Genomic DNA, 8,610 nt, shown 5'->3' with positions numbered 1-8,610 from the left:
AAAAAAAAAAGGAAAAAAAAGTGATAGTGGTTCCAGACAGCTATTTGTCCTGAATTCCCTGCAGCAGATTCTTTTTCTCTAGTCAGGAAACTCTAACAACTCTAGGTGAATGAGCCAAAGGAAAGCAGTGGTTTTGTATACTTCCCTAACATTCATGTGGCTTGGGCCAGTCTAGAGGGTTGGAAGTCTTGCTTGGGGACTCTGAAACTTGCATTTTCAAAGTACCCAATAGACATTTTGGATAGATAACAATCACCTCTTTTCCCTAAAATCCTTCATTCTGAATTTTCCATTAATACTTATTTTTTCCAGTCATCCCATCTCAAAGAAGGGTTGGAGATTTTCATTCAATGCTAATGCTGTCAATCAAAATTGCTGGTTATTTTTTTTTAAGATTCTTTCTGAAATCCATCCTCTTATCTCTGTACACATGATTAAAATTGATGACAAAGCCTACGTCGTTCAAACAGTATAGCTGTCTGATATTAATATCTCCCCTCACAGAAGTCAGGTATATTTTTTTTATTTTACTTTCAGCTTTCTTCATGTCTTTTATATCTAAATGAGATTTTCGTTTCCTTTTTCATTCTCCTATGGCAAACAGGTGCTAACACATTTAAATTTGCAGTGAAACAGCAAGCAGCAACAACCAGTTGCTACATTGGAAGGGAAGATTCATGACTAGTAGGGCAGTTTAAAATAAACAGGAAGTCTTGGACACTCTTATTTAATATAGCTGAATTCTGTTCCAAGTCTCTCTTTTATGAGTGCAATACACTTTTTCCCAGGTTCTCTTCTCGTTTGCTCTGTCCAGCAAGAAAAATTCCTTGCTTTTGATCTTTAGATTTATAGAAAATATCCTTTGGAGCTGTTTTTTAATATTTTAAGCCTATTTCTTCAGGCTATCTAGGTTGGGGTGTTTTGTTTTTTGTGTTTTTTTGTGGATTTTTTTTGGTGGATGTTCTTTATTTATTTTTACTATTTTTATTTTCATGCAGCCATGATGGCCTGTAAAGAACTGCTCTGTCTTGCTTAAGATTACCCCAGAGCACAAAGTGCTAAAGATTGAGACTATATGTGAATCTTCTATAAATCTGGGACTGTAGAAGGGCTTCAGTATTTGGCTAAGTTTTCTCCTACTCTTTTATTATTATGATTATTCAGTAGGGCACTACATTTTTCAGGTAGTATCTCCTCCATCAAACCTCTGTCCACTGTGGATTCTTTTAAGGTGCTTTTGAAGTCAAAACAATAACAAAAATCAAATAAAAAGTGTTAATATGCCAAAATCATTAGTCTGGTTCTGTTACATTGCTTTACGCATCTGTACCTCCAAATGTTAGCTGGCACTGTGTAGCTGATGCATACCATGTTTTGCATTCATCTGGGCACAAAAGTTTGTCTAGTAGAGGTTTCCACCTTTGCTGAAAACATTAATCCCTGAAAGGCCAAAGGGTAACATAAAACTGGGGAAGAAAAAGTATAGTCTTAATTTTGTTAAGATCAACTCATAAAAGTTACATTTGTTTTGTTGAGTGGAGAATATTTCTAAAATTTATTATAACAGAGATGTGTGTGAATGTTTAAGCCACATGTGACATCTGTTGAAAATAAAGATTTATTTTGGCTGAACTGTCTGGATTAGTAGATAGATATCCTTCTTTGAACTAGATCTTAGTTCATAGCCTTGTGCCTGCTATGGGATTAATTTCAGAATTTCTATTTGTTTTTAATATGAAGAAATTACTTGCGGCTGATATTTTAAGGTATTTGTATTCTTTGAAAAGGCAAGCTACAGAAAAGTTATAGGAAAGTTAAAAAGGACTGAAAACAACAGTAATTTTAGACAACATTGTCTGCAATTTTCTCCTTTCTGTTTGAAGGATTATTGTAATACTGCAGAAGTTACTGGTGGTCTTGACATGAAGTGGAGTTTCTTGTGTTTATTGTTGCCAGGCTGTGTCTTTGTGCTCTTGTTTGTGGACATGTTTGAGCTCATTGTCTCCTGCTAGAAAACACTGTCATGACAATGCACAGACATGTAATCAGTTTTCATATTGCTGTCTCCTGCTATGACTTCTCCTTCCTAGGATATTCTTTGGGCTGTTGGATCATTCTTCACCTTGCCCAGGGGGCTGTTGGAACATTGTTCACTTTGCCCAGGGGGCAAAATGAATGCTTGCAGACACAGAGAGATAGAGAGATAGCTCATTTCACTTGATTCTTGCTACTTTGTTTTGTTTGAGGGTATATGCTCCCAGTGGTGAAATAGCATAGCAGGAAGAAGTGGGGGCTAGCAAATGGATTAGTATAGCAGGGAAGGAGGTCAGTGTAGAGGTACTGATTGGTAGAATTTGGATTGGCCAGGTTTCAGTGATGGTGAGTGACTCAAACAAGATGTTCCAGCCACTCACTCCAGCCTGTACTTTCCTGACTACCTCTGCAGCTTCTTTCACTTTATGCGGTAGCTTTTTGTCTTCTCTGTGATTCTCCTACATGTTGCACACAAGTCTGCAAAGGAAACTGTCATTTGAGCACGTCAACAGTGAAAGAAGCAAGACTAAAAGGCAACACATCCAAATGCAGTCCAGCAGTAAATCTAACCCAACAAGAAGACTTCCTGCTCCCCTCTATCCTTCCAAATATCCAGTGCACATCAATCAATTAAAAATAATCTTGAAAGCCCTGAGAATGCAATTGTTTATTGGGAAAACACACAGTTAACCTGAATCTCAAAGCTACTGTTTTCTCAGCACTTGTACTATTGTGAACAACTAGCATAGAAAAAAAATTGCTCCCCTTCCCCACACAGAAAGAAGCAATTGTTTCTGGGCAGATGAGGTGGTCAACAAAACATGTTTCTATGAATTTAGTGCATACGTAATTGTACTGATTTCAGAGTTGGTTTTCTTTGTAGTGTCTGGTGTGATGCTATGTTTTGGCTTTGATAAAAAAATATTGTTGATAACACACCAGTGTTTCAGTTGATGCTGAGCACTGCAGTACAGAGCCAAGGACTTTTCAGTTTCTTGGCTTCTTGTACTGTCCTGCCAGCAAGGGGATTGGGGGGAACACAAGGAGCTGAGGAAGGTCAGAACCAGAACAGCTGACCTAAAAAAACATTTATAAAACTGAGGGGAGCTGGCTGGGGGGCAGCAGCTGCTCAAAGATTGTTTGGGCATTGGTCAGGGGTGGTGAGCAATTGCCTTATGCATCACTTGCTTTAAAAATATATATACATATTTCCATGGAAACTACAACAGATACAAAGAGCACAATAACACTACTTGATAGAGCAAATTTTCAGCTACAAAATACTATCTTTCAGCATAGTCAGCACCATTAATTAAGCAATGAACAGCAGTCTGCTGTCAGAAAAATCTTCATGGCTGTTCAGAATGTGATTCGTTTTTCATGTTTCTATTACCACTGCTGAAATGCCACGACCCACCTCCTCACTGTACTAACTGTTTAGTCTCTATAAACATTTAGCAAGTGTTAACGAATGTCAATGGGAGCAATTTTTTTCACATGGAGGAATTCAGTGACATAACTTTTCTTCATATACACTTCCATGTCAGAATCTATTTTGTTTGAGCACCACTCTGCTGCCATCTTTTATACAGCAACAAATGGCATATTGGTGGGAAGGTTCAACTTCTACTGCCATACCACCAGCATCCACCTTATGTTGGTCACAGGCCAACATAATAAAATAGGATGCAATATTTTCAGAGCATCCCACATGTAGATATGCATATATTTATATGTAATGACTGTTATTACTATTATTATTCTCTTCCTTTTCTGTCTTAGTAAATAGTTTTTTTCTCAACACATGCATTCGACTTTCTTTCTGATTCTCCCTCACATCCTACTGGGACAGGTGGCAAATGAGAGAATTACTATGAGGTTCTTAACTGCCTGCTGGATTATACTGCAACAAACTTTATTTTGCTTTTTTTTTCCTGTGATTCAAGTGAAAAATGTCAAAGTAGTTTGTTTTACATCCTTGCTGATCATCTTCAGATCTGACAAACTAGCTAAATATATGTCATCATTTGGCCTCCAAGGCAAACTCCAACACACTGTATTTTACTGTTAACATTAATGCCCAGGAATGTTACTAAAAGACTCAGTAAATCTGCCTGATTTTTCTTTCTTTTGATTAAAATATAGTATTTCAAGTAGTAAGTATAATTTATAGAATCTTTTTATCAAAACGAGCAGTGCATTCCCATTGTAACTGTAACTTTTCTAACAAGATTTCATTCAATTTTAAAAGAAGAGAGTTTGTTCTGAATATTCTGAGCTAGTATTCTGTAGTATAGGTAGTCACACTGAGCTCAGTTCTCAAATACTGATAAATAAATAGAAAGAGATCTTTGAAAATTTGATGGTTTCCTCTATATTTATGTCAAATGTCTAATAGTAAGAATTGACCTATCCAGAAATGGATTACTGCTGCAGTTCATCATATAGACTGGACAAAGTGACTTCATCAGAAGTTATGCAACACAGAGCACTGCAGGATCTCTCAAAAGGCAAGGTAATATGTAAAAGACAGTGAGAGCTAGAATTGGAGATTTTACCATTTTATTTACTCCTTCTAGTTCCCCACCCAAAGATAAATTATCATCAGAGCCAACAAAGGCAACTGGATGTTTCAGGGAGTAAGCATCCTTCTGAAAAAGTACATTCATCATCTTTTAGTCTTGTAGTCACCCCTAAGGAGACCCTTGCTTCTTCTTTTATTCGTCTGGTTTCTGAAATACTATGAACAAGACTTCTAGTCTGTAGTAGCTTCTAATTGAGATAAATCAGTTCTATTGAAAACTTCGATTGAGATAAATCAGTTTCTTCTCCCAGATGAACTCTCACCCCTGGCCACAGAGTCACAGCCATCCTATTGCTTAGAAATAGACTGGACAATGAAGCAAGAGTTCCATACTGGAGTAGAAGAAACTTTTTCAGCTTTAAGTCTTATCTGAAATACTACTTAGACTGGTCAAAAGCTACTGACAGTCTGAAGACTGGTTTGTTTAGTTTCTGAGAAGTTAATTAGCAACTTCTAGCTGGTTCCATATGAATAGATAGATGAACAGTATCTTTCTACCCACTCTCATGAGTGGCTTTGATTAGAGAAATCAGAAGAATGACCAAACTTCTTATTTAAAGCCACCTTCTGGGATGTGTATAGCAAGGCCATAATGTGAGTATTAGGCTCAGCTGTGACAAAGCTGTTTTTGTTTTTACAGGACAAATTTGCTAAAGAGATTGAAATGGTAAAAGGAATTATGTGGAAGATGATGAGAGGAGGGGGGTACACTCACGATATTTAAGATGATCACTTTGAAATGCAAAAACTAAAATTGGGCTTGCTAGAGAAGTGGCCTGCATAGATTGCATCTATTTTGTACACATGTGAAAACATTTATCATTCTTGATTTTGTATCTTTTGTCAATAACATATTAATATAGAACTTTATTTTTATTATTTTTTATTTTAAAGACACCAAAGGAAACCAGATAGTAGTGAAAAACAAGGTTCTCTGTTATCCATAGTAGAGACAGGAAAAGTAAAGTACTTTAGGGAAGTTTGGGGTTTAGTGGAAAAGATAGATCATATTTTGCTGCTTTAGATTGTTGGCTGCTTTGCTGCCCACAAATTACTTGTAGATGGAGAGTGTCAGAGAGTCTAGAATGACAGAGTGCTGTCTTACTTTGCGTTGTATTTAAGTATAGATATGTAAAATAATATATCTTCCATGGTATTTTTTCTCACTGAGAGAACAAATATTTAAAGTTATCAAATAGACTAAATAGTGTCATCTCAGACTGAAAAATCATGCTAGTTCATAATTTTTAAAACCAAACACCAAATAGCTAGGCAACTTATAATTTATGTTTTTATTCTCACTCCTAAAAGCCTGAATCAATTTCAGTCACATCTGGAAACTAGGATAGCCAACAACAACAGATCATTCCTAGTGTGAGACTGTTTTATGTCCTCTTTTGGGATGCATCAAAGGTTGATGACCAAGTTACGACCCTTTCCACCTCCCTTCTTGAGAGCATAACATTTTTACCAGTAGTCATCCATCAAGGCTTTAAAAAATGTGAACCATATAATTATGCTTTAAATACTTAAGCACTTTCCATGCTACTAAATAGTTTGATTCCTAAGCAACTGCTAGTGACCTTGACACCTTAAATACCACATGACAGGCAGTTAGGTATTTGGTACATACTGAGCTTTCCATTGTCAGATTTCTTCTCTGAAAACCAGTGGCTTTACCCCTGCCTTCAGCTTTCCTTATAGAGTGGAAATCTTTTTACTTTAATAAGTAGACTATATAATAGTAGCAGTACAGGAATACTTCTTCAAGAGTACTGTTAATGGTAACAGTCTTGCATTATTTTGACATTACAGGAGATGCAGAGTTTATGTTCTTATGATAATGAGAAAATGGAACTCTCTTATTTACTTTCCAAAGTCAAAGTGTGCCTACAGCTTATCCAGTGACACAGCCAATATATTTTGAAGGAAAATGAGTTGAAACTTAGGATTAGAAACATTTAACTGAACCATTGGAATTTGTTCCATTCTGTTCTCAAGCACATGCAAGTATCTACAATTAACAACCCAACAAAGATTTAAAGATATAGCTTAAAGAATCACCAAAATATTTGTTTCAACAGCTTTTGAGTTTATTTGATGCTTTTATGCCTTCTGGTTCTGCAGAATTGGGTGGGAGGGCTTATTGGAATAAACATTCTCAGGACAGCAAAGTCAAATTTTCTATAGCTACCCTGGAAAATACTCCAATTATCTTCTTCAGAGTAGATTGGACAGAAGAACAAGGCAATGGTAAAATGGTGTAACCCAAACCTTCCTAAAAAAGTAGGTAGATTTCTTCACCATTCTTCGTCCACTGTTGTGACAGAGTTAGTAATGAGTGTCTGTCTACAAAATTAAAGAATTTCAGTTTAAATTTACTTTTTTTGACAAAAATGTCACTTTCAAGAAAAAGAAATGTTCTAGGAATATTTTTTGAATTATCAAAGAGCATTTCTTCCATCTCAGCACAGGAAACCCACTAAAAGTAAAAATTACAAAATTAACTTACACTGATGCTATACAAGCTTCTTCAAATTTATTGGTAGTTAGCAACATAACACATATACTCCTAAAGCTGGTTGGTGAAAATACACATCTACAGCAATTTTCATATGGAGTTGTTTAATAGCAAAGTCCATTCCTGACAGACCTATTTGTTGAAGTAAATATCCATGTTTCCGTGTCTTATTAGAAGACATAGATGACGACAACAAACACTAAGCAATTCCATACTGAAAGACTAAACAATCAGTTGCTTCTTTTTGATTTCTGTATTCCAGAGCAATTTCTAAATATGATGAAGTGTTTGTGATATCTTGGCTCCAAACTTTTACTCATTAGTGATGCATGGAGTCGTTCAAAGGTTTTTTTGATATTTTTTAATGATTATGCTTTGATGATTACCAACACTAAAACATTTTCTTGACAGAGATATACTTAATACAATTTTATAATTCTTGTCCCTATTGTATCCTCTCTTTGACTGTGGGGAGGTTTGCTTTAAGATTTGCTTTTAAATAAATCCTGAGCTTGTAATGACATTGATCTTGTTATTTCAGTAAAGTGATCAGGTTTAAAAAGAGCAACGGAGCTGGAGGGAGGGTTATCCTCATCTTCAGTTCAACTGCAGAACAAAATATAAAGCCCATATATGAACATATATAAAGTCCTTGAACCTCAATGAAGTCCTTAAAGTATTATAGTATACTGTAGCCAGGAAATAAATACAGCACAGGGCAGGGGATCCATTCTTTGTTTGGATTTTTATATTATGGATCTTTATATTATGGAAAACTATGGTACAATCTATTCTTTTCTGTGGTAGCTCACACAGACAAGAGAAGTGAATATGTTTAGGGAAACTTTTGGACAGTTTATTATTTGACTGATTAAGTAAAATTTTTTCCTTATCTACTTCAATCTCTTCCTCTCTTCTACTCCACTCTCCAATTTTAGAAGTAGCATGGACCACCTTCTAAACAAAAGTCTAACTCGGATTAAAATGAAGCAATTATTGTCAAGATCACTGCAAAACTGAAAGTCCTGTTAAGTATTCCAGGCTACTGTTGTCTAGTTCATCTTCTTTGCTTAAAAAGTGTTGCAAATACTTGTAAGCTTTTTATCAGGTGCAATCAGAAGGAAAATAACAATTCAAACAAAATTGAAGTAGGTATATAAAGTCATCCAGTCACTTTCACACTAGACTGACTCAGCCTGGTTTGTAAAATCCATGTATAAGCATAAACAAGCTGCAGACTTACTAATACTCTAGTCTAAAAGCTTTATCTAAAGAAAATGTCATTTTCTTCTTTCAAAATGTTTTCATCTTTTTCCTTGTTCCTTACAAAATATGAATTCCAGAGGAGATGAAGATATTTCAAGCTAAGGCTTTGACCTAAACACCAGCTCTAGAAGACATCTAGTCTTCCAAACTTTATGTGCAGAATTCACGGAATTTGATTTTTATTTTCTATTTTATTTGTGAGTTG

This window comes from Meleagris gallopavo, chromosome 1, assembly GCF_000146605.3.
Source record: "Meleagris gallopavo isolate NT-WF06-2002-E0010 breed Aviagen turkey brand Nicholas breeding stock chromosome 1, Turkey_5.1, whole genome shotgun sequence".
Taxonomy (NCBI): Eukaryota; Metazoa; Chordata; class Aves; order Galliformes; family Phasianidae; genus Meleagris; species Meleagris gallopavo.
This window is presented reverse-complemented; position numbering follows the sequence as displayed.